Source organism: Saccopteryx leptura, chromosome 4 (assembly GCF_036850995.1).
Source record: "Saccopteryx leptura isolate mSacLep1 chromosome 4, mSacLep1_pri_phased_curated, whole genome shotgun sequence".
Lineage (NCBI taxonomy): Eukaryota > Metazoa > Chordata > Mammalia > Chiroptera > Emballonuridae > Saccopteryx > Saccopteryx leptura.
The window spans coordinates 179,575,073-179,600,050 of record NC_089506.1 but is presented as its reverse complement, the minus strand read 5'-3'; positions in this window follow the sequence as shown (position 1 = coordinate 179,600,050).

Below are 24,978 nucleotides of genomic sequence, written 5' to 3'. Positions count from 1 at the left end.
GGATAGTAAGAGGCTCAAAGAGCTGGCAACTCCCCACTCTATTTCCACTGAGCACAGGGCTCTGGGTAAGGCTCAGTCAGTCAGAGCTGCTAGCATAATCAGGCGGGCTTTCCGGCCATTCAAAGATTTCTGGCTCTGCCACTCTGTCCGGTAACACAAGCGGGTGCCCACTTCCAGGGCGCTCGGAGGAAACTCTCACTCACTGGCTGCGCGCGCAGACCAGGATATCCGGCCAGCAGTCTCACGCTCTGAGTGATATCCCCAACCGCAGGGAAAAGTTGCAGCATTGGAATTGAGTCTCGCTCCGTCCCCGTGCGCGGCTTTTGCAAGGCGCTGGGGCGGCCCGAGATTCCGCTTTGGCCCACACAAAGGCCCCTGACTCTGCCCCTCTGTGCGATGACACGGGCGCGCACTGCCGAGGCACTCGGAGGAATCGCTCACTCCTTATCTGCGCGCGCAAACCAGGATATGAGGCCGGCCGCTTTCCCTCTGAGTGAAACACCCTCCGGCATGGAAAATCTCCACCGTTGGAATTAGTTCTCACTCCCTCCCGTGCGTGGCTTTCCCAGGGCGCTGGGGCTGCCCAGAGACTCTGCCCTCGGCCCACAGAAAGGCCTCTGACCCTGCCTCTCCGTGAGGCAACACGGGCACTGACTCCCGGGGCCTAGGAAGAAATCTCTCGCCCACTAACTGCGCACCAGCCAGGAGACCGGGTAAAATGGCTGCGCCGCTTGTCTTTCTTTGTTTGGGTTTGACGCGAGTGTTAGCTTGTATTGCCCGGGTTGCCACAGGATCAGATTTTCCTCGGCTTGGATCTCCGTGCCACAGCCTGGTTCGGCCGTTTGTTTCGCAGCCTGGATGTATTCACCCCCTTTGCCCGCCTCAGTTTCTATATTCACAGTTACCAGAGAAAGCCGCCCTGTTTAGGTTAGTGAGGAAGGCGGAGCATTTCTTACTCCCTATTTCCTTCGGGGTTTGGTTATATATTTAGCCAATTTTTCACTCAATCATACCTTTGGGTGTATTGCGAAGCATCTGGAAGCTCCAAGTATAGGTTTTTCTGTTTCTGGTTGAAGATCTTGTTGAGTTTTGGGGGAGATTTATCGGTATCGCTTCCTACCCTGCCATTACTCTGACGTCCAGTTTTTTTTTTTTTAAGAAAGAAGTTATATTTTTGAGATGCCTTAGGTAAAATTCTGAGTCAGAAAATAGACTAAAATATTTAGTAATTTCTGGCCCTTCATTTAAAAAAAATGAGATATATATCACATACCATATAATTCTGTTATTCAAAGTATACAGTTCAGTTCTCTTTAACATATTCACAGAATATGCAACCATTATTATAGTCTAGTGTTAGACCATTTTCATCACCTTGTCCCCTAAAATCCCATACCCATTAGCAGGCACTCTGAGTTCTCTACTATCATCCATCTGCCTGCTTCAGCCCCAGGCAACTGCCAATTTTCTTTATTTCTCTGTAGATTTGCCTATTTTAATTTCCCATAAAACTAATCACATAATATGTGATCTTTGTGTCTGCCTTCTTTCACTTAGCAAAAATGTTTTCAAAGTTCATCCATATTGCAGCTTTTATTGGTATGTCATTCTTTTTATTGTTGAAAAATATTTCATTATATGAATATGCTGCATTTTGTTTATATATCAATTGGTGGACGTTTTGGCTCTTTTTACTTTTTGGTTACTATGAATAAGTCTGCTATAAACAATCATATACAAGTTCTCATATGGACATATGTTTTCAATTCTTTTGATTATATGTCTAGGAGTAAAATAGCTAAATCATATGGTAACTTGATGTGTAAGATTTGAGAAGCTGTCTTACTGTTTTCCAAAGTGACTGCACCATGATGCATTCCTATCAGCAATATATGAGAGTTCCAGTTTTTCCATATCCTCATGAACACTCGGTACTCTTTTTAATTTTAGACATCCTAGTAAATATGAAATAATATCTCTTCACTAATTATGTTGAATATGTTTTATTTTTCTTACTAGCAACCTGTATATCTTTGGAGAAATGTCTATTAATATCCTTTGCCGTTTTTAATTTGTATGGGTTGTCATTTCACTCTCTTAATGCTGTCCTTTGAAGTACAAATGATTTTAATTTTGAAGTCCTACTCATCTATTTTTTCTTTCGATACTGTCTGTGCTTTTGATATTATATCTAATAAACAATTGTCTAACCCAACAACATGAATATTTCCCTCTATTTTTCTCCTAAGAATTTTATAATTTTAGTTCCCATATTTAAGCCTAAGATCACTTTGAGTTAATTTTTCTGTATTGTTGAAGGAAAGAGTTCAAGTTTGTTCTTTTGCATGTAGATATCCAATTTCCCAGCAATATATATTGAAAATATTTATATTCCTTTGTAATGTGACTTTGCAATTCTTCCTATCAAATGGACAGTCTGTTTCTCCACCCCTGAAACTTTGGTTTGCCTTGTGACATTGTTACTTTTGTTAGAGAGTGGGCTACCAAGTTCCTTACTCTGCCTTTCCAAAATGGTTCTGGCCCTTCAGTTTTACAATAACTTTTTCAAAGGGAACAAAATAGCATGATGAAAATAGATTTGGGAATAATTTGGTAATTTAAGATCATTACATTTTCATGAGCAAATATATATGTATTTAAAAATAAATGTAGACAAGAACAACTCAAATTTTTTAAGAGAATGCAATTATATATATTTTTTCTCTTGGAATTAAACAAAAATGTAGATTTTAAAAATGCCAGCATGTCATTTGGAAATAGAAAATGCTTCTTAGTTTTTCTAAATTTTTATTGCTTTGTTATTTTGAAAAAATAGCATGAATTAATCTAAGTCTTAACACATGTCTCTGTTTCTTTTGCAATTCTATGAATAGATACTATTAAGTAGTATCCAAAACATTCACAGAGATAAGAAACTTTCTTGCCAAAAAGACCATTGTAGAACATCTGACAGTTACTGAAAACTAAATTTCAAGATCATTTGCTGAGACACATGGTGATAGGTTAGAATATGAAAGTTGCATAAGCAAGCAGCCAAAAAAACCCTTCATATATTAAGTTCTATAAAAATTTTTAATTGATTTTTAGAGAGAGATACAGAGAAAGAGAGACAGAGACAGAGAGAGAAACACTGATTTGATGTTGTACCTATTCATGCTGTCAGTGGTTGAGTCTTGTATGTGCTCTGACCAGGGATTGAACCCCAACCTTGGTATGTCAGAACAACGCTCTAATGAACTGAGCTACCCACCCAGGAGCAAGTTCTGATGATGGATTTAATATGATTCTGCACAGTGAAAACCACTAGTCTCTCAAAATGTGACAGATTATATTCATCTTCAATTTTGGGCAAATGTATATAATCTTATAATAGAAAGAATTAAAATATTAGCTTATAGCTTTTCATGTGTAGCAGCATTTATATTATTGAAGTAGCTCATTTACTAATTTTTCCTACTAGTGTTTGTACCAAATATGTTGTATGTAACTTTTAGTGGTTCTTCTGAATTTTCCTTTATAAGAGTCATTTAACTTTTTCTTATAGTAAAAAGAACTTTATATTTTTGACAGGTTACGTGTAATTAATTGGTCATATTGGAAATCATTGTTAAGTATTATCAGTTACAAGAAGTACATTAAGTATACATTATGGAGTAAATGCTTAGCCTGCCAATTATGTGATTTTCTTTAGTGTTTGAAACATACATTTGGGTTCTTTTATTATTAAGTGGAATTATTACCCCTGAATGTCTAGTAAAGGTTTCACCAGGAGTTAGTTTTGTGTCCAAGACCAGAGGGCCATCCTAAAAATAAAGGTTTGAGAAGTGCATCTTACAATGAGTTTGCCTAGTCAAGGTTAAGGGCATAGTGCTCTGTAAAAATGGTCCCAGTTCAGACATTAACCGTAAGTTCAGGAATTCATAGTGCTACTCTTATTTCTCACCAGCTAGCTACTAATTTGGGAGTTCCCACAACCATTGTCGGGTTTTATAGTTCACTTAGAATGACTCACAAAACTCAAGTAAGCACTATACTTAAAATTACACTTTTATAATAACAAAAACTTATAAATCAGAATCAGCCAAACCGAGAGGCATAGAGCATAATCCGGCAAGGTTCCAAATGTGATGCTTTTGTCATCAGGGTTGTGATAGTCTCCCAGCATCAAAATGTGAAAATAATTACAGAGTATGGCCAACTAGGAATCTCATCTGAGCCTCAATATGCACTTTTTATGGGGATTTCATTATGAAAGCATGATTGACTGAATCATTAGCCATGTGGATGCCCTCAGTTTATGGACTCCAACCACAGAGGCCATTAGCCATGTGGTTGTACTCCAACCATGGCTGTCGGGCTGATAGCACATGGCTCAAAGCCCCAAATCTCAAATAACATGGTTAGTCTTTCTGGTATGACCAGCCTCCATTTTGTGTCATCTTATTAACATAAGCTATCCAGTACCAACCGTAAGTCACTTTATTAGCATAAATTATCAGTATGGGGCCACCTTGAATCATATAAGCACCTAGATTATCAGGACAATTACAAGGATTAGGATTTACTTCCCAAGAACTAGAGATAAAGGTCAAATAAGTTCTTTATTATACAACCCTAAACCAGATTATTGGTATAACTGCTTAATTCAATATTTAATGTGAGAGATACATAAAAATAATTTGTGGGATTTATTACTATTCCTATCATATATTCTGGGGAGAATAAATCCATAGATACTTAGTTGAAATGTTTATTAATTTCCCTCCTTTTATTCTTTTCCAGTATCTAAAAATATTTCTTCATATTGTTGTAAAATGGCAGGGGAAAGAAGCTGAAGTTGCTAAAAAACCACAATGTTTATATTTTACTGTGTATTTATTATATACTTTATAATTTTTGGCAATAATCTATGATACCATTTTACTTTATATAATATATCTATAAAACAGATTTTCTAAGTAACTCTTAATTTCACTCCAGAAGCTAGTTAGATTAACCTTAAACATATCATATCAGAAATCATAGGTATGAGGGGCTAATCTTTTTTCTGTTACATATTACAATAAGCAGGAAAATGTTAAAACTAAAAATTTTATACTACCTAAAATTATATCACATATCACTAGTGGTGGGTATACAAACTTTAAAAACACTTTGGCATGAATTAAATTATAAAGATAAAACTTTTTTATTGAGGCATATGTAATTGAAATATATTAGTTTCAGGTATATACCATGGTGATTTAATATTTGTATACATTGCCAAATGATCACCACAGTAAGGCTATTTAACATCCATCACCTTACATAGTTACAAAAATTTTTTTTTGTTGTGATGCAAACTTTGAAGATCTATTCACTCTCTTAGCAACTTTCAAATGTGCAATATGGCATTATTAACTGTAGTCATCATGCTGTACATTACATACTCATGACTTATTTTATAACTGAGAGTTTGTACAAAATTACCAACTTTATGCATTATGCCCCTCTTCTCCCCATCCTCCCAATTCCCCAAGTCTGGTAACCACCCTTTGTTCTCTGTATCTATGAGCTTGGTGTTTTTGGTGTGTGTGTGTGTGTGTGTGTGTGTGTGTGTGTGTGTGTATTTAGATTTTAGATCTAAGTGAAATCATATGGTATTTGTCTTTCTCTGTCTGACTTATTTTACTTAGGATAAGACCCTCATTGTCTATCCATGATGTTACAAATAACAAGATTTCATTTTTTATGGATGGATACTGCTTCATTGCATAAATATATACACCATAGTTTCTTTATCCATTCATCTATCAATGGACACTTAGGCTGTTTCCATATCTTCGTGATTGTAAATAATGCTGCAGCGAGCATGGAAGCACAGACATCTCTTTGAACTTATGTTTTCAGTTTCTTTTAATAAATACCCAGAAGTAGAATTGCTGGATCGTATTCTAGTTCTAGCTTTAATTTTTGGAGGAAATTCTATTTCCATCATTGCTGCACCAATTTACAATCACATCCTCATCAATTGTTATGTTAATACTGGTTTGGTTCAAAATAGCAATTCTAACAAATAAGAGATGGTATCTTATTGTGGTTTTGATTTTTGCATTTGTCTGATGACTAGTGATTTTGAGTATTTTTTCAAGTACCTGTTGGAATAAATATCTGTTCAGATTCTCTTCCCATTTTTAAATCAAATTGTTTGAGGTATTTTTTTGCTATTGATATATATTTCTTTATATATTTTGCATACTGGTCTCTTATCCAATGTGATATGCAGATATTTTCACTCATTAAATTATTTTTCTTTTTATTTTGTTGATGATTTTCTTTGCTGTGCAGAAGCTTTTTAGCCTTTTGTAGTCTGACGTGTTTACTTATGCTTTTGTGGCTTTTGCTTTTGGTGTCAGATTAAAAAAAATCATTGCTAAGACATATGCCAAAAATCTTACCACTTATGCTTTCTTCTGGTTGTTTTATAGTTTCAGGTCTTATATTAAAGGCTAATCCATTTTTAGTTCATTTTTGCGTATGGTGTAGATACTGGTCCAGTTTTATTCCTTTGCATGTGACCATCCAGTTTTCCAACACCATTTATTGAAGAGACTGTCCATTCCCAATTTTATATTCTTTGCTTCTTTTTTCATAATTAATTGACCATATATGCATAAGATCATTTTTGGGTTCTCTATTCTGTTTTATTATTTGTGTGTCTTTTTTTTTATAACAATAAAATATACTGTTTTGGTTATTATAGCATTGTAATTAGTTTGAAGTCAGGGAGTATAATGCCTTAAGCTCTGTCTTTCTTAAGATTGGTTTAGCTATTAAGATCTTTTTGTGGTTCCAGAGAAATTTTAGTAGTGATTATTCTATTTTTGTGAAAAATGACCTTGGAGTTTTGGTAGGAATTACATTGACTCTATAGATTGCTTTGGGTACTATGAAAAATGCTACCATATCAAATCTTTCAGTCTATGAGCACAGAATATTTTTCCATTTATTTGTCTTCTTCAATTTCTTTCCTTAATGTTTTATAATTTCAGTGTATAGGTTTTTTCACCTACTCAGATAAATTCATCCTTAGGTATTTTATTTTTTTCTAAAAATTTTTACTTACTGATTTTAGCAAGAAAGTAAAGGAGGGAAAGAGAAACAGAGACAGGAACATTGATCTTTTTCTGTATGTGCCCTGGATGGGGATCCAACTAGCAACCTCCACACTTGGGGATGATGCTCTAACCAACAGAGCTATTGGGCCAGGGCTGTGTTTATTGATTTTGATGCAGTTGTAAATGTGATTACTTTCTTAATATTTTTCCTAATAGTTCATTATTAGCTTATAAGAACACACAGAGTTTTTTTTTGTATATTAATTTTATTATCCAACTTATTAGGAAAGGGTTATATAGAACAACTAGATCTATCTACTTTTTTGTAAAGGTAATATAATTACATGGTTTTTCAGGAGGAGTTCTTAAGTGCTAAATGAAGATTTTCTTTAGAGTTTCTTATAATGGGAGATGAAGTATTGGAAAAAATAATAAGAGCTTTTCCTTAATCTATTCAGTTTCTTTTAAGACCTGGGGAATGGACTAGACAGATGTGATAGCTGACAAGTGTGTTTTTCTAGGGTTACTGAAGCATCACCACACACATAAAGTTACCCAGTCCTGACATGGGAGCGTCAGTGAAATAGCTACAGGCTTTCTGCTCTTTTGTGCTGGAATTTTCTGCTCTAAAGGATTTTTGTAAATCTAAATCTCTAGAACATCCAGTCACCTTTTGTTGAAGGGAATAGATTTATTTTTCAGTAATTTCCATGAACATTGCTGAGGTTCAACACAACGTTCCTGAGTGAATGAATAATTTACTAAAGAGATAACTTAAAATAATGATGACTAAATGAAATTTCTTAACTGGTGACTTCCTTGGCCTCCATCTTTCCTCCGGGCCAGGGAACCTCGCCGGGCGGGATGCACTCTGTACTAAATAAAGCCTTTGTTATTCTGCACTTTGTGGCTCTGGCCCCCTTCCTTCCTTCTCCGCAGGGAAAAATACCTTACATTTTGGTGCCGAAAACCTGGGAGGAGTTTGAAGTCCACAAGGACTGCTTCTCTTCCCTTCCCCTCCGAGAAAAAGGATTTCCAACCTTCTACCCATTTCGGCGCACGGTGTGGTAAGTCCCCTTCCTTTAGCCACTCTTGAGTTCTTTCCTCCGAGACTCCCTGTCCAAAACGGTAGCTATGTCAGAGAAGTCTTTTCGTTCAGAGTGCATGTGCTTGTGGAGACATCCCAAGCATATCTACTTTACCTTTTCCATCCGTGGCCAGAGCTTGACTTTTGGGATGCTGATACTCAAATCTGACCACTCCAAGGACTGAGGGTGGCCGTGGGGGCACAGGAATCTCCCTCCCTAAAGAAGAAGAAACTGTTATTCTTCTCCGCTGTGGCCAGGCCACAGGACCCACTGAATTAGCCTTCTGAAGAGACTTTTGGTTTTAACACCTTCACCAATTTAACTATCACCAAAAAAGCTGGGAACTGGTTAGAGATCTCTTACATTCACGGCTTCTAATTATTTGCGTGCCTGTCCTTAATCTCTGTGCCGCCTGTTCCACCCGCAGGCCTTTTTCTGGCCATAGAAACCTCACCTAAAACCTCCACTCCTGATCTTTCCTTCTCCATGGACTCCCAACTCTCTCTCCCTCCTGTCTGACCCCCGGGGTGCCCCTCTCTCGTGACTTTTCTCTAGTCCCTCTGCGGAACTCTTTTTCTCAGCTCTTCCCTCCGAGAGCTCCCCTCCCTTTGCAAAAAAACAAACAAAAAAGAAATTTCTTAACTAAATATTTGTGTATATAAAAGTGAACCATTTCTTAATGGTATAAAATTATTCCTAATTGATGACCTAATCATTGCATCCTCTGCCTGCTTTCGTGATGAGCCTTTATGCCAACAATAATAAGGCATTGCCCCAGCCCTACAGAGCCTGAGTGGGCAACAACTGTATTCAAAAGCAGAGAGAATCCCGCCTCATGTCTAAGCTTCTTTCAAGCTAAGTATTGAGATTACTCTTCTAATTATGTAGATAATTTACAAATTCACAAAAACGATGTCTCAGATGCATAAAAAACTGTACCTTTTTTTTTCTTTTGTATTTTTCCGAAGTTAGAAGTGGAGAGGCAGTCAGATGGACTCCCGCATGCACCCAACTGGGATCCATCCGGCTTGCCCACCAGGAGGCGGTGCTCTGCCCATCTGGGCCATTGTTCTGTTGCAACAGGAGCCATTCTAGTGCCTGAGGCAGAGGCCATGGAGTCATCCCCCGTGTCCGGGCAAACTTTGCTCTAATGGAGCATTGGCTGCAGGAGGGGAAGAGAGAGACAGAGAGGAAGGAGAGGGGGAGGGGTGGAGAAGCAGATGGGTGCTTCTCCTGTGTGCCCTGACTGGGAATCAAAACTGGGACTTCCACATGCCAGGCACATGCTCTACCACAGAACTAACTGGCCAGAGTCAAGAAACTGTAACTTTTAATATTTTTTATTATATAATCTTCATAAGCTCTCAATATTTGGGGCATTTAAGAAAATACTAACAAAAACAGGTCTACATTGAGCAGTTAATGTTACCCCAGTCTTCTGCCCTTTATATGGTCTTGTTTAGAGAACTTTGAGAACAAAGCTTGGTTTTCAGATATGCTTCCATCATCTTCCTTTATCTCTTCCTACCTGAGAGAGCATCTGGTTTGAGGAGATAGGGATACATTTTGAAGATAATGGGAGAAGGCTCTTAAATCCATACACTGATCTTTGGTCCTTGTTACCTCTGACTTAAGTGGCTGATGTTAACTGGTTCCATCCAGTGGTGGCTGGTCTCACCTGATCTTTGGGAACATTTCACCAGGACTCATTGTTGAAGCCCATAGCCACCCATGTACTTCTGGTTAGGCTGTCAACAGACACTGTGACTGCTTTGCCCTGATCTAAGTCTTCCACTGGCTTACCTACCCACTTGTTCAAAAACTCTATGTATTATCACTAATCCAATAAAGGGAGACAGTTTAGATAACCTTCACACTATATCCAGGAAGGGGGAAAACTGTTTTGTTTTGTTTTTTCTCCAGTTTATCTATCTAGACACCTCCCTCTGGTACTGCACCATAAAAATTCAAGATAAATGTCAAGCTTCTTTTAGAAGCTCAACCCTTTCCCTTGTTATCTGTACAGAAGTAGGGTATAGCTCAAATAATACGCTTGCTTCTGCAATCTGCAATTCAATATTTAGCTTTATGGCAGATAGATGGCACAGGTGCATAGAAACCATGGTGGCAACTAAATTCTTCTATTTTCTTTAGTATCACATTGCTTTTCCATTGTCCAAGGTCATGAATTAGGCCTCTTTTTCTTTGCAGGAACTTTCTCTGTATCATATCCTCTTTGCTTTCAGTGACACACATTTTTTTAGCTTTACCTTAATCCTTTATAAAAACAGAAAATATTGGCACACCATTAAGGAGATACATGTGGGGAAGGATATATTTTTGAAATAGTATTTTTGTTATCTCTCTCTCTTTCATCTATATATATGGCTTATGTATGTCCAGTAGCCACAGCCACCATCACAGCTGCCTGGCCCATGCAAGTTCACATTTGATTCTGACAGATAGTAATGAAACAACGGAGCCAAGAACTGGTGGGTCATTAGCTTTAATCCCAGTTTGCACCCGGCAGGCAAGAAATACACACAGTGGGAAAACACTTCCCTTTCCATTCAGGGCTCCCAAAGCCACTGACTTATCCAAGTTTCCTAGAATCAAAGGTTTCTAGCTCACCAGCCTTATTCACCTCTGTTCCCCATCTCTTCCTCTCTGCACAAACTCTGCACAAACTGGCTTCTCCTTCAGCACTTCACCATTTTGGCTGCTTCTGCTCTCCTCCATGTGGCCTTTCTCTGCTCTCCTCCAGCATGGACTCCTCTGCCCCATTTTATAGTGTAGAAATCAAAACCTTTAATCCAATATACAAACAAGGAAGTCTCTGATACAAAGTCACTTATCTGAGGCATAATGGAATCCCTCAGAAGAGTGTACCACCCCCCACCATACAACAGTCAAGGGTGTGGGGAAAAGCTTAGTTTTAAAACTACACCTTAGGCAGTAATGACTTTGCCAGCTTATAGCCTGTCTCCTACACACAATGCAAACTCTAAGTGAGCAAACATATACATCATATTTACAAACTTATTTGATCCACAGCTTAGTTAGATAGATAGATATAACTTGTCTGGAGAACATTTATTGTCATCTAGGTAGCCCCAACTTAAAAAAAAAAATTTATGGCCCTGGCCGGTTGGCTCAGCGGTAGAGCGTCGGCCTAGCGTGCGGAGGACCCGGGTTCGATTCCCGGCCAGGGCACACAGGAGAAGCGCCCATTTGCTTCTCCACCCCTCCGCCGCGCTTTCCTCTCTGTCTCTCTCTTCCCCTCCTGCAGCCAAGGCTCCATTGGAGCAAAGATGGCCCGGGCGCTGGGGATGGCTCTGTGGCCTCTGCCCCAGGCGCTAGAGTGGCTCTGGTCGCAACATGGCGACGCCCAGGATGGGCAGAGCATCGCCCCCTGGTGGGCAGAGCGTCGCCCCATGGTGGGCGTGCCGGGTGGATCCCGGTCGGGCGCATGCGGGAGTCTGTCTGACTGTCTCTCCCCGTTTCCAGCTTCAGAAAAATGAAAAAAGAAAATTAAAAAAAAAAAAATTTATGAATTTATTTGAGCCCAACTGGCCACTGCCAGAAAGCAAAATCTCAATGGATTGAGAAAATTCTCTAGAAAATGGCTGTTTTACCAGTTATTTTATACATCAGAATCAAAGCAGAAGATATAATGGGGTTACATGAAATCCACTGACCCGCAGGAGGCAGGAGAATGCAAAGGGCGGGGGCAGGGAGGAAATCTCTAGGATTGTATAAAAAGTAAAGGGAATAGGATAGCTCACAGTTAACAATTAACATCAGGGGTCCCCAAACTGCGGCCCCCTGAGGCCATTTATCCGGCCCCTGCTGCAATTCCGGAAGGGGCACCTCTTTCATTGGTGGTCAGTGAGAGGAGCACATTGACCATCTCATTAGCCGAAAGCAGGCCCTTAGTTCCTATTGAAATACTGGTCAGTTTGTTGATTTTAATTTACTTGTTCTTTATTTTAAATATTGTATTTGTTCCCATTTTGTTTTGTTTTTACTTTAAAATAAGATATGTGCAGTGTGCATAGGGATTTGTCTATAGTTTTTTTTTTTATAGTCCGGCCCTCCAACGGTCTGAGGGACAGTGAACTAGCCCCTGTGTAAAAAGTTTGGGGACCCCTGATTAACATGATAATCACAATGAGGATTTATGGTCTCTGCTCTACCATGTGGTTGTGCCAGAGAGGTCTAGAAAAGAAGATTACTTTTATATTTCAAAGGCATGTTATATTTTAAAGGTATGTAATCAGGTATGTAGATGCAAAAAAGGACAACAGACAGGCTCAGTTAAGGTAAACACTGACCTTTGTTAGGGAAAAATACCCCCTAGGACATAATTATCAACCCTGAACTGCATTTAGTAAGAAAGTTTTAACTTCATACCATCCTATGTGGTTACTTTAGGTATCTGAGTTTGTAAGGCCGCCATGTGGGCCTTTCCTGAGCTTGGCAGGTTTAGTATGTGGCCACATTTCCCTCTTTTGGTCATAAATCAGTACAAAGGATGCATTGATGACCACCCTTTTGGTTGGATAATATGGCCCCATGGTTCTAGGACCAGTTACTCCTAGGAGGTCTTAGTGCCGTTGTTTGTATTGCTGAGTGATGGACCATTAGAGGGAGGAAACCAACACTTTTTCAGGTTTCTCCATCTCAATTTCAAATCTCTAGCTTTCAAGGTGCATCTGGGTTAAATCTGGTTACTAAGTGAAATGATCACCTCTTACCACTAAGGGGCATAAGTCAATCTTCAGGACAATTGCTTTCTCAGTGCTGGGTCAAAAACACTGCCAAATCACAGAGCCAGGTAAAACATTGCAAGAAAATAAATTTCAGGTTCTACAATTATGCCACAGTGAACAGGTGTAATTGCTTAAAGATGGACTAAAGTGTGGACTGGCACTGCAACCTTCATCTTGACCATAACCCATTTTCTTTAGAATTAAGAGCAGAAATTCTCAGCATTGACTACACAATAGAATCACCTGGGAAGTTTCTCAAAATGAGTAGCACAGGACCCATCCAGACCAGTTGAATCATAATGTCTGGAGGTCTACATTTTTTTAAAAGCTCACTGAGTTATTCTTTTGCATATGAGAGCTGTTGAAGTAATTGATCAGTCTCTGGTGTTAGTGCCTGGATTTAGAGGCAATGGGTATAAACTGGGTTAGTTTTGCACAGGTTGCATGCCCATTTTCTGGCCAATTTTCTGGTCCATTTTCTGGTTTGACTGAAATTTTCCAACCTGCCTTAGCTTGTGCATTTTTGGCTAGAGGTTCTCTCTCTATCATGCTTAGGGAATTATCTCTTAGTCTTCAAGGCGGAGTGTCAAATGAGGCCTAAGAAAGCCCTTTAATGAATGAAGATTTACCACTGGAATTGAATTCAGGACTTTCAAATTCAGTCTCCAAGAAGGACTTGACAATGAATGGCCCTGCCTACCTTTTTCTCTCTCTTTCTCTCTTTCTCCACACTCTTCTCTCTCTTTCTCTCACTTACCTGTTGCCTGTATTTTTTTTGACTCAGCATACTTGGTGTCACAGGGTAATATCTGGGGCCTTATTGTAATCCAACATGAGAATAAATGCTGCAGAGATTTTAAAATAACCCAGAGAATCTTTTACATGTATTTTATTTTTGATAATTAATCTGATACCAAGTAGGGTTGCTGAGAAAGGCAGGAGACAGGGAGAGGGAGAAGGCACTTACACCCTGCTTAATTTCCATTTTAATAATACCTGTTAGTCATTTAGGAGCAAATGCTAGGTCTTGCAGATTTCCTCACCTTCTTTCTTTCCCTAGAGGGAGACTTACTTGATTTCCTTTGGATGGGCAGGCTCTTTTCTGGGTGTTGATGTCCTCTGGTACATGCTGCTTGGTCTGGCCTACATACTGTCATGCTGCCCAACAATCTGGCATTTTTCAGGGTTCCATGGTTGAAGTTCATAGTCCACATCTCTTACCTCCTAATGTAAAGATCTCATTCATCACATGCTTGTCAATCACAGGACTTCACTGCTCCACTGGATCTCTCAACACTTCTCTGTCCATTCACTGAGGCAAGTGGAACTTTCTGGATGTGGAGGAGGTGAGGAGCCTAGAGGTTTGTCTCCGTCTTATCAGTCTTAACACCTCCTCTATCTGTGCCCGCCTAGTAGTCCTTCTTCATACAGAATTTGGGAATAAGTCAAGTGCCTGGATTCCCCCAGAGTTTTAAAACTTCACCCAGGCTATCCTGGGTGTTACTTGCCCTGATATTCCCAGGTTCCCTCACACTGTCTATTCCTCATATTAAAGTTGAGCCCCATAAAGACAGCCAAACAATAACTCTAATTGCTGTCCTCATCTTCTCCTGTCTGTTTCTACTTCTTGCATAGGTCAGAATGAAAGGGATTTATACTTCTCTTTCTTTGGAGAGAGGCTTTCCTATTTTGCCACATCCTTCTTCTTCCCAGGAACACTGAGCCCTGTGGCTTAGCATTATATGTAGATTAGTTGACTGGTAAGAAATGATGATAAGAGAACACATTCTAAAAACAATTTATGCCTGTCACATTCACCTTCTTGAAAATCACATTTCTCATTGAGCTTTGCTGGCAAAAACAGCTGGGGGTAGCAGAGACATTCTTTATGTTGATTTTTTCCCCTGGACTTTTGAACCCTAACTCTACCACTGTAAGAAATTACCACTAATATTTTAATGTAAGTAATTGATTCAGCATATTTATTGAAAGCTTGCTATATATCAAGCATTATTCTTAAAAGAAGATTATTGAATAGTGATTAAAAGTAAGTTGGTCCAAAAAAGCAAGAGGCATTCTACTTATAATTAACAACACAAGTGAAGTCACTGGAAGTTGAAGAGGAATCATCCTTCCTTGCTCTGCACAATCCAGGGTTCCTATTCTTGAGTAACTCAGCCTAGATGGCTGGAGACTATTTATTTTATAGGTGGGTGGTGTAAAGAGGTCATTTACAAAGTTTTATAGAAGCCCAGATTAAAAAAAGAAAGGAAGCCTAATTCTACCTGGAGCAGTTTAGAGCTAATGATTTCTTGCAAACTCTTGAGTGCTGAATTTATGTCTGCAATGAGCGAGGCAATTCTAGTCAGCATACAAGCATTTACTCAAGCTTATCTTCTGTTTCTTGGATATTGTTAAGTTGACAGAATTGTACTCATCATCATTCAGACCTGAAATACCACATACCTCACATGTAATTGCTCAGTTTGTTGAAGTGAGTTTTCTGTGAATTGAAATAAATCAGGGTAGAAACTGCAGGACAACTGAATATGAAGACAAGAGTTCTATGGAAAACTTAGCCAATGATATTATGATAAATTTATTATGATATAATTACATGACACATACTATAATTAAAATCATATTTATAAATAAAATACTATAAATAAGATAATGTTTATATTATGATAAAATTATTACTATATTCTTAATAAAATTAATATTAAGAGCATTATGCTAATCAAAAATTTAAAAGTCATTTAGAAATGTGTTACATGTGAGAAATGTTTGAACCAGGAAAAAAGATGAAATAGGAAGTGCTAATTCTTATCAATATCTGTGTTTCTTCCCTTCTTTTGGGCATACAGAGTATATTTTTAAGTTTGTCTTCAGTTACATACAGCTGTCTGACTAACTTCAGACCATGGTCACACTAGAAACAAGTGGCAAAGCTAAGATTTGATCCCAGGTATTCTAGCTTTTGTTTCCTTGTCCTTAATCAACTGATCCCAGTTCTAGCCCTTACCAAGTATAATGTGATTAAGGACTGAAAGTTGGTCTTCGTGCCAGGGTCCCAAGAGATAAGAAGAAGGAATAGGAGGTGAAGTTGGAATCATGTAGTCATTAAGTCATAAAAAGTTGGGATTTTATTATAAGAGCAATAAGAAACTATTGGTTAGTTTTTTTTGTAGATAAGTGAGAAATCATTTATGATTTTAAAATATTCTGCTATGTGACAATTGGATTATATGAAAGTAAGAGAACTATTGCAATTATCCATGTAAGAGATGATGATTGCTTAGACAAAAGTGGTATGATAAAAATGGAGAGAAATTATTTAATTCATTTATATGTTGAAGATAGAGCCAATAAGTCTCTTTGTTGGATTGGATAGAAGCTAGGAGAGAAAAAAAGAATCAAGGATAATAACATTTTAGCTTTAAGCAGAAGGGATAGATGATGGTGCTATTACTGAAAGTGTAAAAATTGGGAGAAGAATAGGTTAGCATTAAAAGCAGTATTTCTTCTTGTACATGATATCTTTAAGGGGCCTAGTATAAATATCAGTTAAAAATGAGTGCATCTGGAGTATTTGAAAGGGATCAAGCCTGGAAGTTTCCATTTAGGTGTAGTTAGCACTGAGAGCTAAATTTAAGTAATTGGGCTAAGAAAGATTAGCAGCAAAGAATGTCCCAACATAGAACAGTTGAGCAGAGATAGTTCGAGCAGAAATAGTGCAATTTGCAAAAGAGACTGGTAAAGAGAGGTCAGAGAGGAAAGAGGAAAGGCAGGAAAGTTTAAATGGAAGTAAGTCTTTCAAGGGAGAAGCAGTAGTTACGTCTAACAAATGCTCCTGATTTGTTAATTAAGATGAAGGTACAGATGTGATAATTGGATCTGGCATCAAGGAAGTTATTTTGATAATACATTTTAGATAGATTTTCAACAAGTTTTCTAGATAAAATTGGCATATAATTATTAAACTTATTCATGATCAAGATAATTAACACATGTATCATTCTCAAGAGCATTGTTCCCTTTGATAGCCTTTCTCTTTTATTCCCTAGCCAACCACATGTCTGCATTCTGTCACCATGTATTAAATTAATTTTCTAGAATTTTATTTTTATATTTTAATTAAATTTATTGGGGTGAGTGACATCAGTTAATAAAATTATATAGGTATCTGGTGTACAAGTCTATAATACATCATCTGTATTGTGTTGTGTTCATCACCCCAAGTCAAGTTTCCTTCCACTACCATTTATCTCCCCTGAACCCTCTTCTACCTCCCCACCCCCTTTCCCTCTTGTAACCATCATACTGTTGTCTGTGTTTATGATTTTTTCTTTGCTTAATCCCCTCACCTTTTTCACCCAGCCCCCAATGCCCTTCCCCTCTGACAGCTGTAGTCTGTATCTATGCATTTGTTTCTATTTTGTTATTTTTATATAAATAGAATTCTACAGTATGAATTACTTTATTAATTTATTTCTTTTAAGTGAGAGGAGGGGAAATAGTGAGACAAACTCCCACATGTGCCTTGACCAAGATCCACTTGGCAACCTCATCTGGGGTTGATGCTTGAGTACTGAGCTATTTTTAGCACCTGAGACCAACTCTCAAACCAACTGAGCTATCCTCAGGTACTGGAGCCATGCTTGAACCAATTAAGCCATTGGCTGTGGGAGGGAAAAAGGGATGCAAGGGGAAAAGTGAGGGGGAGAGAAGCAGATGGTCACCTCTCATATGAGCTCTGAATGGGGATCATACTCAGGATGTTCATACGCCAGGTGATGCTTTATCCATTGAGCCACCAGCCAGGGACTTTTCTATTTTTTAGTTGATATTTTTTGAGATTCATCTATGCTAATGTCTGTATTAATATTTCATTAGCTTATATTGCTTAGTAGGAACCCATTATATAAATATTCTACAATTTTTTTATCCATTTACTTATTGAAGGACAACTGAGTTTACAGTTTTGGCAACTAAAATTAAAGTTTCTTTGAAATTTATGTGAAATTTTGTGGGCATATCACATTATATTGAACAGTTCAAAAACACACTATTTTCCTTTCATGTCCCAAACTATTAGTCAGTGTCATCTTCAAGAAAACTTTGTATAACCCAAAGTTGTCTTCTAGAAATTTCATAGTTTTGTTTTACATATAATTCTATAAATGATTTTGAATTTACTTTTGAATATGCTGTGGAGTATGAATTAATGTCATTTTTTTTCTGCATGTGGATAGCGAATTGTTCTAGCACAATTTGTTAAAAATATAATGTATTTGCTACTAATTTGCCTTGTTATCTTTGTCAAAAATTAGTTGTCCAGGCCCTGGCCAGTTAGCTCAGTAGTAGAGCGTCAGCCTGGCGTGCAGAGGTACGGGGTTCGATTCCCGGCCAGGGCACACAGGAGAAGCGCCCATCTGCTTCTCCACCCCTCCCCCTCTCCATCTCTCTCTTCCCCTCCCGCAGCCGAGGCTCCATTGGAGCAAAGATGGCCCGGGCGCTGTGGATGGCTCCTCGGCCTCTGCCTCAGGCACTAGAGTGGCTCTGGTCGCAACAGAGCGACGCCCGGGAGGGGCAGAGCATCGCCTCCTGGTGGGCAGAGCGTCACCCCCTGGTGGGCGTGCCGGGTGGATCCCGGTCGGGCGCATGCAGGAGTCTGTCTGACTGTCTCTCCCCGTTTCCAGCTTCAGAAAAATACAGAAAAAAAATTATTAGTTGTCCATTTGTGTGTGAATCATTTCTGGGATCTTTGTTGCATTTCACTGAAAAGTGTATCTATCTAGACTCCAATGTTATACTGTCATAATAATTATAGCTCTATAATCAGTCTTGAAGTCAAGTAGCATTTATCATCAATTTTTCTTCTAAATTACTTTTAATAATTTCATACAAATTTCAGAACTAGTTCATTAATTTCTGGAAAAAATGCCTGCTAAGTTTTTGATGGGTTTAGTGTTGAATCTACATATAACTAGTTTAGGGAGAATTGACATGTTAAGATTTAATCTCTTCTGATCTTTGAACACAGTATATATTCCCCTATTGCTTTAGAACTTTACTTTTGGTTAGCAATCATTTGTGGTTTTCAATATACAGTTCTTTCCCATCTGTTGCTAAATTTATTCTAGATATCTCAAATTTCTGAGGCTCTTATAAATTGTATTTTATTTTATTTTCTAACAACTTATGGTCAGTATCTAGAAATACCATTGTTTTCTATCGATCTTATAATGTAACATTGCTGAAATGATGTATTAATTCTAGTATCATTTTTATGTAGGATTTTCAATATATAAGTTCTTGTCATCTGAGAATAATAGCAATTTATTTCTTCCTTTCCAATGTGTATGCATTGTATTTCTTTGTTCTGGCCAGTACTTCCAATACAGCGTTTACTGGAAATGATGAAGGCAGACATCCTTATCTCTTTTCTGCTCTTGAGGAGTAAACATTTGGTCTTGACTAATAAATATGATGATAACTGCAGGTAGATGGTTTTCATCCATTTGAGAAAATTCTTTTCTGTTTCGATCTGTCTGGTTAGAGATTCATCAATGTTATAGATTATCTAAAAAAAAATAGCTTTGGGGTTTGTTTTTTCATCCTATCAAGCTTTCCCTTCTGTTTTATTTATTTATTTAATTTTATTGGGGGCGTGACAGAGACAGAGAGAGAGGAAGGAACAGATAGGGACAGACAGACAGAAAGGGAGAAAGATGAGAAGCATCAATTCTTTGTTGTGGCACCTTAGCTGTTCATTGATTGCTTTCTCATATGTGCCTTGGCTGGGGAGCTACAGCAGCTCTAGTGACCTCTTGCTCAAGCCAGTGACTTTGGGTTCAAGCTGGTAATCTTTGCTTAAACCAGATGAGCCTGTGCTCAAGCCGGCAACCTCGGGGTTTCGAACCTGGGTCCTCTGCGTCCCAGTCCAATGTTCTTTCCACTGAGCCACTGCCTGGTCAGGCTCTTCTGTTTTTTTTAATAATAGAAACTAAGATAATGTACTTGTGGACTCTCTTCTATTATAAGCATTTATAGTCACAATTGTCTTTCTAAGTACTGCTTTAGTTACCCTTTTAATTCTAATCACAATATGTTGTATTTTTTGAGATGGGTTATCTAGATATATGTTTATCTTTCATAGTATTATATATATCTTATGACTTCTTGATTCCATTGTGTTGAGAAAATATATTTCAAATAACTTCAGTCCTTTTCATTCTATTGATATGTGCTCTCTCATTTATTTGGTCTCTTCTGCATCTGAAACAATGTATTCTGCTGTCAAGCATTATATAAATGCTAGTTGCATCTAGTTGGTTGATATTATTTATGTCTTCTATATCTTTACTGATTTTATATTTAATTGGTCAGTTAATTACAAAGATGGTATTAAAATCTTTGATATAATTCTGCTTTTGTCTATTTCTCCTTGCATTTCTTTCAGTTTATGTTATGTTGACAGAGGTAGGTGTGGATATACAGCCCACTGTCTGATGCTAAAGACAGAGTGAAATTTAGATTAATTAAACATGGAATAATGAGTGGCAGAGGGGTAAAGTCTAATGGCAAGCACTTTAAAGAAACCTGGAAGTTTAGAAAAATAAAGTGACAATTGCTCCAAAATTATGCCATTTATCTTACCTTCTGGCTTTGAGGTATGCATGTGGGTTCATATAAAAAGGCCATCGTTGGGAAGGACTGAAGAGAAAGAAGTAAGTTCAGGTATAGACTACCACACAATAACTGCAGAGCTGATATGCATTCCCTAAAGAAGAAAATATATATGTGATTTTTCATATATATTGATATATATATATATATAATATATAAGTGTATATACATTTATATTCAATATATCCATCTCTGTGTGGGTGTAACTTTTCTGGAAGTTTATTAATATGATTTTTGAGGCTCTACATTTCAGTGAAAGAAAATGAGACATAAGCAATTTTGACATAAGATCCAGGTATTTCTACTGTGATAATAAGTTATTTATGTATATCTTTAGAGCACTGCCAAAATCTTGTAAAAAAAATCTAAAGCCATACTTCATAATTAAGTGTATGTACTGCCTTAAAGAGAAATATCTCAGGTATGATTTTTGTATTAGTGCTATTTATTATATTGGTGTTGAGATGATTCAAGGCTTATTAAATGTATAGGGAAGCTTTGATCTTTTTCTGTGTTTTGAACTTCAAAAAAAAAGTGCTTATAGCTCCAGAGCAATTTTGGGGGATAGTGGGAGAAAGGGTAGAAAAATAATTCTTTGATTATATTTTCAGACCTTATACATAGGACAATTACATTTCTACTGCATCGAGCTAAATACCAATATCTAGCAGATATTTAATAGGTCTGATCGTCTGAGAAATGTTCTGTTAAATTTCTAACACAGTGACTAGAAAAAGATACATAAGGGGAAGAGGTAGAGGAGGGTATGGAGTGGTTCAAGACTTGACTTGGGGGGGGGGGTGAACACAATACAGTGTACAGAGATATGTTGTAGAATTGGACAACTAAAACCTGTATTATGTTAAACAGCATCACTCCCATCAATTCAATTAAAAATAAAAAAGATAAGTACATTTTTTGGTATAAGTTGAAAGCAACTGTCATACTTTCTATATGAAACGTTTATTCCATTCTGATTGACACTGTCTTCACCTCTCAAGATAAATGTCCATTCTTACTCATCCTCTTTCTCCCCTGGCCATTCTGGATTCTTAAAAGGTGCTGCTTGTAGATATACACAGAAAGAACTGCTGGAGGGGTGGGAAGAGACAACGTCATTCTTCCTACCTCAAGAGGTGTATCTCAGTAAAGAAATGGGGACAGATTTTTATTTTAATGTAATCTGAAATAACCTCAAAATCTCTAGGAATGTATAAAGTTTCTAATATTTCCTGCCAATTAGACCACCCTTGTATATTTAAAGGGTCATGTCTTCAGCTTTCTTTTTGTTGTTGTTAGACCTAGTGTAATACATATTATTTCCAGTGTACTTAATTTGCATCTTCTAGAAATATTTCAGTTACAGGTATGAGAGGGTAAATAAGATGAATCTAGTAATGGCAAAAAAAAATAATAAAAATTAAACCAACTCCTAGTTTCAAAATTTCTACGTTTATTATGTTTATTTTGGGAAGATTACTCAGGTACATTTTTAATGAGGATTTATAATTGGTATTCAACTAAAGACAGAACACATTTGTTTAACTTCCTATAAAGATATATGAAGATTTAATGAAGAATCTAGAATTTATCGTTAAGCTGTTTTTATCCCTCTTTCCACCTACTGTTGAAAGTGCTGTTAAGTATCCTGATGACCATCATGTACAAATGATATGTCTGATATGTGTAGACTTTAAGTGGATCCAAATTATAAACAATTCCTGAGAACGTTTTATATTCATGGCTCACTAACGACACAAGAGCATTCCTACCTGGATAACACAACCATGATGAGATACTTGACATTGGTATTTTTATATAAGCAACACTAGGATAAAATTAATTTTGAAACAAAGGATCTAAGAAGAACTATAGTAGTGTGTAGTATGTACTTACTGGTTTAAGCCCGTCTGAAATGACGGCAACGCATCCAACAGGTGCACAATCTGGCTTGCTTAACCAGCCCCTCCTCCTCATGCAGGCCAGGTCTTCCCAGGCTATTTCATTCTGCTGAGGGGGATGCTGTGAGGCATTTAATAGCAGCAGGGCATTTAACTCTCTCTTCATACACAAGATGGAAAATTCCCCTGCCTATGTCTCTCTGATCTAAATCCTGCTGCTCTTCTGCTTCATTTCTCTTTTACCTTTTATCCTTGTCTCTTACCTGGGATTTTGACACTTGAGCCCTGACATATGCTGCTGAGCAAAAGAAATCCTCCCTGTAGAAGAAGTTTTTATTTTTGTAATGTACATCAGGGCTCAGTTTCCTGATGCTACTTACTTGGGCTTTGAATAAAATCTGATTGCTCTCTTGAGCCATTTTCTTCATCTGTTTCCCAAGATTCTTCTTTGGTCAGCTACTCTGTAACATAAGACTCTATGAGACCACGTTATAATTTCTCAGGCACGAGGTTGATGATCTAATTTGATACATTAATATATTTGAAATAACTTTTACTTTAATTTCATCAAAACTTTATTGAAATAATATAATGTGAGTAAATTTTGTGGTTTGTCAGTGAGATGATAGTTTTCTATATTTATCTTAAAGAGAAATAAAACAAAACTGTCCCTGTCTCGTTTTTTTTGTTGTTGTTTTAAAGGAGTAAGTTCTCTGAAGGAAGAAATCAGTAATATTAGGGGAAGCCTCTATTTAAATAAATTCTGAGCTCTTTGCCTATATGTTTTGATCTTCAAAGTGAAAGAATCTGAGGATATCCTCTAGGCTCAAAACTGGGAGGAAAAAAACAAAAACAAATTATAAGAACCAGCAGAGTGTTTTGCTTTGTGGTTTGGTTTAATCCCTGTATAATTGAACTCCTTTGGTAGATGTCCCAAAATATTGCCGAAGTATTCCTAAAATGATAAGCTCTAACTGTGAAATTATCCAATACAATAAATGTGTCTCATTAAAATTGAGCAAATTTTAAGAAGCATGCTTTTAAAAATGCTGGGTTTTCCTGTGGTGATAATCCATTATTCTAGCACACTGATCAAAGTCCCTTAAAATGTTGTTGTTTGTAAGCCAAATCTTCATTTTCCCCTCACCGCTTTTGTACTGAGGGTAGAGCTCAAACTGGGCCATGGTAATTCAACATGATTCTAAGCTGGTATTGGTCAGCATCCTAAACTGTTCATTTATTGGGAATGGTAAATGATAAACCAAACAGATGAGCATATGAGTGCCTGTGTATGTGTCCTTACAGAAGCACTAGCAGATACACTCTGGTATAGAGCAAGGACTTGTCAGCACTGGGCAGCTCTGGAGAGCCTGAGGCCATATCTGTACAGACAAGGCACAGCTTAGTTTGAGCAAAAGTGAGAATATTGCAAGTTTTTCATCCAGACATACTGGATTATTTAGAAGAAACCCAGACAGATTATTTTCTGGTACCTATAGAGAAAACCTGTTTTTTTGTTTTTTTTTATGACTTACTTTTGTGTGCTTTGGTAGCTTCAGGGATAAGTTTAGATAAAACTGACAAGCGATTTAGACAGAAAAGAGAGACCTCCTGCAGATTTGTATTTTGAGGGATAAAAATGTCCAACTCCTATTATAACATATAGAGTCCTTCTGTTATTACCAACTAATGTTTACAATTTATACATTTTGATTAAGGTTACTTTTAAATCTCAACTAATTATTAGCTCTGGGGCATGCTTCTTAACATTTCTGAGCCTCAGCTTATTCATTTCCCTAAGGGGATAATGTATGGACATGATATAATTGTTTTGAGGGCTACATGAAACCATGCATATAAAGTATTCAATACTATTGCTAAAACCTTTGTTCTTGTTGTTGTTGTAATTATTATTACTGTCAACAATGACATCAGGCATTTACAAATCCTAATAACTTTGAGAGTGCTCAGTCGTCTTCGGTGGCAGGGGAGAGGAGGAAAATCAATCAATGTAACAAGTAGTTATAATTATTAGTTGCCGAAGCCAATACATAATGTTGAACCAAAGAATGTGCTTTTCTGTCACCCATGCCTTGGGCTTTTGCCCACATAGCAATAGCTTTAGGTAGAGAAGTGAAGCCACCTTGATACATTGAGACCTTGACTGTACTCACGTAGGCTACTGAGGCCCAGATCTGCATTATATGCAAAATTCTCCACATTGAAACTTCAGCAAATTTTTAGAAAATTATAGCCTGTGGCCAAAGCACTGTGATTTCATCCATCACTCAGTGAAGAACTTCTCCCTTCTGTACGTTGCTCTATCCCGAATTAACATCATCAGTTATGTATGACTTAGTTCATTAGTGTATTGTTAGCCTAAGGAAGATGCCCACAAGGGCAACCA